The following is a 7500-nucleotide window of genomic DNA, read 5'->3' as shown; positions in this document are numbered from 1 at the left end:
CCCCATTGGGTCTCCCGATGATGATGGCTTACAATTAAAGTGGGTTGTGGTTGTTAAAATGTATCTCTAATCACTGGGACCCATTCAGTGTTGTACATATATATATATATATATATATATATATATATGTATATATATATATATATATACATATGTATATATATACATACATATATATATATATACATATATATATATATATATATATACATATATATATATATGACTAGTCACATTTAGGCATGGACTAAGGAAGACCTTGCACCAGGAGACGCTTAGCTTCGGCCGAAGCAGAACTGATTCTGAAGGACTGTGGCGAGAGCAAAAATCAAAATTGTACAAATCTTCAGTCAACACTATTGCAATATCAAAGACACTATTCGCTGTCCTTGTAATTATGTCGTTAGCATCTTACTAGTATCTACACAGTGTTTTTCTTTCTTAATTTCCTTTGAGCGTCACTCAACTTCGCCATCAGAGCCGTCAGCATAACCAAACCAATTCCAAGTCTTCTTAATTAAAGGGTAGGTAGTTCTTAGCGGGTTGTCAAGAGCCGTTACGTTTGACTGTAGCAAGTTAACTCGTATCCCGAAGAGCTGAGTGGGCCGGATTTGCACTGGGTTTTGTCAACGAACATACAGTATGAGCTAGGTCATCTCGGGTTACCTCGGCTCGCGTCGGCTCAGCTCGGGCTGCGTCGGGTCAGCTCCCTTTTTTTTTTTCTTTTTTTTTTTATACCAAGTATGATGATGAGGCTAAAATTGTTCCAGATGCAAAGGACCAAATCTGTCTGGTCCAAATATGGTCGCTGGCACGTCTGCCGATCTGGAGACAAGCCAAGTTCCGGCTCGGTAGCGCCAGGAAGGCTAGAAAAGACGGAAATAAAGCCGATTTGCCGGTTGCGTAGAGGAATGGGGGTCCATCCCCGCCATTGAGGTTCCGTGTTAGGAAGGATGGGGATATTAAGGGTTAGCATTCTGTGACAGTACCGTAGAAGAGGATAGAGTGATAGCGTTATATGGTAATATAATGTAGTAATACAGTAATGTAGTGATACTAACAGTGATTATATAAGGATATAGTGATAGTGATGGTAACATTATGATAAAGTACTGTGACGCTGCCAGTTGTTTGTTTGTGTGTGTGTGTGCATATATATATATATATATATATATATATATATATACATATATATATATATATATATATGTATATATATATGTATGTATATATATATATATATATATATATGTGTGTGTGTGTGTGTGTGTGTGTGTGTGTGTGTGTGTGTGTGTGTGTGTGTGTGTGTGTGTGTGTGTGTGTGTGTGTGTGTGTGTGTGTGTGTGTGTGTGTGTGTGTGTGTGTGTGTGTGTGTGTGTGTGTGTGTGTGTGTGTGTGTGTGTGTGTGTGTGTGTGTGTGTGTGTGTGTGTGTGTGTGTGTGTGTGTGTATACGTACATATATATGTACATATATCTATACATATATATACATATACAGATATACATATATATACAAAATATATATATATACATATATATATATATATATATATATATATATATATATATATATATCCTTCCTCCACTGCTGAACAAAGGCCTCTTTCATAGCATTCCACGATTCACACGACCGCGCCAACGTCATCCTGCAAACCTCTCTGTCTCGTTTCTTCACCTTTTATCTGGTCTCCCTCTTCCACGCTTCCCATATCGCGGCGTCCACTCAGTAATACACTTGCTCCATCGGTCATCACTCGTTCGCAATAACTTGCCCAATTCTACTTCCTCTCTTTTACCGCCTCCACAATATCTTTTACTCTAGCCTGCTCTGTCACCCAACCTGGTCTCTTTTGGTCTCTCGGCGTTATTGCAACATTGATCTCTCTATTCTCCTCTGTGTAGTCCTTAGCTTTGCCTCCATCTTCTTCGTCAGTTTCCAAGTCTCACATCTGTAGATTATTGCTGGTAGGATGCGTTGATGGTAAACTTTACGTTTTAAACATAAAGGTAGAGTGCCTCTTAGGATTTTATTATACTTACCACTTTCCAACCAAATGTAATACATCTTTTTAGCTCATTATTATATTCTTTGATCACGTTCACCCTCTAGCATAAATTTGTTATACTCTTCAACTTTTTCAAAACTCTATTTTGAACTTCCGTGTTCAACATTACTTTGGTTTTACTCTTATTCATTTTTAAATCTACTTTGAGACTTTCTTTGTTCAGATCACTCATCATATCTTGCAAGTCTTCTGTTCTTTTATGAAGTGAGTATTTAGGGAGAGAGACTGGAGAAAATGGAGAGTTTTAGATACTTGTGTGCGAATGTGGCGCGTAAGGGAGGAGTGGAGGTGGAGGTAGAATGTAGATTGAGAGAAGCAATTAAATGCCTTGGGGAATTAAAAAGTGTAGGGAGAAAAAGATATTTGTGAATGGATGCTAAGATGGATTTGTATGAAGGAGCGATTGTGCCGACAGCACTGTATGGGGCAGTAATATGAAACATAGGAGAGGAAGAGAGGTGGACTTTGAATGAGTTTGAGACGAGGTGCCTCCAAAGTATGATAGGGGCTACTAAGCTGGATAAAGTGAGAAGCGAGGAAGTGAGGAGGAGAACAGGGGTGGAGAGGGAGTTGGGAGATAGGGTTGACGAAAGAGTATTAAGGTGGTTTGGATACATGAAAAGAATGGGTGAAGAAAGATTAGTAAAAGAGGCGTAGAAGGAGTGGACAAGAGGGGGCGACCAAGGATGAGATTGATGAATGGGGTAAAAGGTGTATTGGGAAAGAGGGGAATGTCTGTTGAGAAAGGACGGGAGAAGACAGACGATAAGGGTGAGTGAAGAATGGTTATGTATGAATGATACTATGATGCATGAAAGGGAGTGGGTGGGGTATGTTTGGTGAAGGAGTACATGTAAAAAATAATTTGACGCAGCCCGAAGGGATTTCTCCCCGTTTTCTCCATTTCTGCATAAGGGGATGGAGAGGGGGGTCATCGATGTTAAGAAGCGGCCTTGCTGTGGATGTGCTGTGTCTTGAGGCACTGCTTGTGACCCAGGCCAGTGGACAAGATGCAGGGATGACCCGTCATCCAGGAGGAGCCAAGATAAGAGGGAGGGAGTGGGGTGGATGGGAGTGGAGTATATGGAGATGGAATGGGTGAGAGTGGATTATATTCCTTTGTTTTCTTGCTACCTCACTTGTAAGGGAGAAAAGCCTTTGTTATATGTATGCATTGTATTTACATACATACATATACCAAAGGCTTTTTCCCCCCTATAAAGGAGGTAGCCAAAAAAACAAAGGCATTAAAACCACGCCCACCCATTCTATCCCTATCACACTCCACTCCCCTCCACCCTCCTCTCTCCCTCTCATCTTGGCACCTCCTGGATGACGGGTCATCCCTTCATTTTGTCCACTGCCCTGGGTCAGAAGCAGTGTTGCAAGACACAGCACATCCACAGCAAGCCCGCTTCATTAAATCTGCGACCCCCCCTCTCCGTCCCCTCATGCAGAAAAGAAGACGGAGAGAAATTTCTTCGAGCTGCGTCAAATTTTTCTCACACATACTCCCTCACATCCCCCCCCCATCCCACATCCATTCCACCTCATGGATTACATCATCCATATACAACCATTCTCCATTCACCCCTGTCTTCTGTCCTCTCCCGTCCTTCCTCTCCCCGTCTGGGGTATTGGCTGCATGTTATTGTGGCACAAACATGCAGTTGATACTTTAGGGTCTATATGGGCCGCCCCTACGGACCAGAGCTACACATCATTTTGTCTATGATAGAGGACTCTGGTCACAGAGAAATTATGACACTTTTATTATACTGCGACTGTCCCTCCATTATGCTGTCCCCCAACCCCTTGTTACTGTCCTGTACCAGTTCCCTTAATAGTCATTTCCTTTTTTTCGCCTATATATATATATATATACTCATCCCTTTATATTTTTCTTCGATTCCTTTCCATCCCCCCACCACTCTTTCTTCCTCTCAACTTTGTTAACAACCCCACTCCCCTTCCTTCTCCCATGACACCCCATTCTCACACCAAACTCATCTTATCCGCTCCTCATCCTTCCGCCCTATCCCATCCTCCACTCTCGTGATCCCCTCCATTCTTGTCCCCTTCCACCACCAAGTACATGCCGTGAGTATAATGGCCACAATTAACCAACTTTAATGAGTTAAGTTTATGTTGACTGTGCGAAGCTTGCGTTCGTTAATGTTTACGGCTCGACTTGGCTTGGCCTGGCTTGGCTTGGCTTGGCTTGGCTTGGCTTGGCTTGGCTTGGCTTGGCTTGGCTTGGCTTGGCTTGGCTTGGCTTGGCTTGGCTTGGCTTGGCTTGGCTTGGCTTGGCTTGGCTTGGCTTGGCTTGGCTTGGCTTGGCTTGGCTTGGCTTGGCTTGGCTTGGATTGGCTTGGCTTGGCTTGGCTTGGCTTGGCTTGGCTTGGCTTGGCTTGGCTTGGCTTGGCTTGGCTTGGCTTGGCTTGGCTTGGCTTGGCTTGGCTTGGCTTGGCTTGGCTTGGCTTGGCTTGGCTTGGCTTGGCTTGGCTTGGTCTAGTCTGGTCTGGTTTGTCTTGTATTGTCTCGTCTCGTCTCGTCTCGTCTCGTCTCATCTCGTCTCGTCTCGTCTCGTCTCGTCTCGTCTCGTCTCGTCTCGTCTCGTCTCGTCTCCTTTTGTCTCGTCTTGTCTTGTCTTAGTTTGGCTTTGAATGCCCTGGCCTGGCCTGGCCTGGTCTGGCCTAGCTTGGCACAGCCTGGCCCAGTTCGGGTCGGCTCGGATCGGCTTGGTTTAGCTTAAGTTGTCTTGGGCTAGCTTGGCCTCACCTGGCTTGTCTTATCTTGTCTTGTCTTGTCTTGTCTTGTCTTGTCTTGTCTTGTCATGTCATGTCATGTCATGTCATGTCATGTCTTGTCTTGTCTTGTCTTGTCTTGTCTTGTCATGTCATGTCATGTCATGTCATGTCATGTCATGTCTTGTCTTGTCTTGTCTTGTCTTGTCTTGTCTTGTCTTGTCTTGTCTTGTCTTGTCTTGTCTTGTCTTGTCTTGTCTTGTCTTGTCTTGTCTTGGCCTGGCCTGGCCTGGCCTGGCCTGGCCTGGCCTGACATGGCCTGGCTTGGTTTGGCTTAGGCTGACATGGCCTGGCTTGGCTTATAACCATTTCTTCTTCCGGGAGCTTCGCGTCAAATGGGAGAAACGGCAGGTTGATCTGGAAGAGACTCTTATTTACTCGAAGGTCGAGTAGTAAAGGCCACAAGAACATGAGCACCTGAAACCAAGAGCCCTCAGCACGTGAGGCTAAAAGCCTTGAGCACGTGAGACTAAAAGCCTTGAGCACGTGAGAGAGTAACTAAAGCCCTGAAGGATAAGGACAGAAGGATGTGACAACAAAAGCTCTGAGCAAGTGAGAACGGAAGGACGTGAGGAAGAAATACCTGATCACATGGGAACGAAAGCCTGAACACGTGAGCCTGTAAAGCCGTGAGAAGATGAAGCCCTAAGCTAACGAAAACAAAAATTCTGACTTGAGAAATTAAGGACGCAAATATTAAATTCCTGAGGACGTGGGGAACTTAATTAAGACGTGAGGACATTGCAAATATGTTTAGACATATACTCGTATGAGGATATTGTTTGGGATAGGAAACATGATCTGCGAAGAACTGTGCTAAATAATGTAATACAGATCCAAATTTTAGAACTCGGGGATTAACATATGGTAAAATATCGGATTTTTTATTTACTTATCTATTCATTTATTTATTCATTTATCTATCTATACATATATTTCTTCATTTACTATTCTATTTGTTCATTTCTCTATTTTTCAATTATTTATATATTTGTCAATTCATTTGATTATCTGATTATCTGTCAATTGTCTATCTATTCATGTAATAATTTTTCTATTTACTAACTTTGTTTATCTATTTAGTTATTTTTCTATTCATTTAGTTTTCTATTATTTCATTTATTCATTTACTTATCTATTAATTGATATCTTTATTCATTTGTTTATCTATATTTTATTTCTGTATTTATTTATCTTAGTTTTCCATTTTACTTTATTTTTGCCTTTTTAATTACTTCGAAGGGAGCCGGGACACTTTAGCAGATCACTTTCCGGAAGAGCCGTGGCTGGACCCGGCACCAGGCACTGTGCCGGGGACTATTCATCACGACCGGTGCCGGAAGAGGCAATGGATATGATACACGATATGATATATGAAGTGCGTATATATAAGATCATGGTCATTAACACTGATGCACGTAATATACATACCAACAGAAGATACTTATGCCAACAACAGAAAGATGTAATGATACAGTATCAATCATGACACTAAAAAAGAAAAAAAAAGAGTCTTTAGTTAAAAGCCAACATCTCAAATGAATAGGACCTACTGGCGTTGAACAAAACAAAAGTATCTGCAGGATATGTCATTCGGCGAGCAAGGATGGATGGTCAATAGAAATCTAACTTTTTGAACGAAGTCTTTTGGCACTGGCAAGGAAGGAAGGAAAGGCGTCATTGGATATTGAATATTATAGGGTAGCTGCAGTTTGAAATTCGAGTGTTTCAATTTTATTCGGACAGCTTTTGGTACAAATGAGAGTTTGTATATATCTGAACAATAGGAAGATAATCAAAGTGACTTCATATCTGAGTTCATATTTCATGGAATATTATTCATTATTAATTTGATATATCAAATCAAAAGGTGGAAGACATAGAGCATAGCCATATATTTATGTACATACATACACACATACATAATTATATATATACATATATGTATACATATATATATATATATATATATATGTGTATATATATATATATATATATATATATATATATATACATGTATATATATATATATATATACATGTGTATAAATATATATATATGTATATGCATATATATGTATATGTATATATATATATATATATATATATATATACATATATATGTGTGTATATGTATATGTATATATATGTATATATATATGTATGTATATATATATATGTATATATATATATATTTATATATATATATGTATATATATATATATATATATATATATATACATATATATATGCATACGTGGATGAAGTTTGGGAGCCTATCATGGTCAAGAGAAATTGAGACTTTTTTCGCAGTTCTCTGCAAAAATCTTGTGTTAAAGTGAAATAGACTAACACTATGCCCTTTAAATAATGGAAAACCTGTCACATCCATCTTGTTTTAGATAGCTGTAGAGCCCGTAAATATATATTTCATGCCAAGAAGTAATGGTATTTTTGTGGCTTCAAATCACTGCTTCTCTATGTGGAGTTCAGAATGGAATAGATATACATACAAATTCATATACTGGATATATACGCATGCGAAAACACACACACAATCATACAAACATGCGCACAAACACAAAACAAGCAAACACATACACACAAACACATGCAAACAAAAATAC

The sequence above is a fragment of the Oratosquilla oratoria genome, chromosome 35 (assembly GCF_046742065.1).
Source record: "Oratosquilla oratoria isolate Oo_2021 chromosome 35, ASM4674206v1, whole genome shotgun sequence".
NCBI lineage: Eukaryota > Metazoa > Arthropoda > Malacostraca > Stomatopoda > Squillidae > Oratosquilla > Oratosquilla oratoria.
This window is presented reverse-complemented; position numbering follows the sequence as displayed.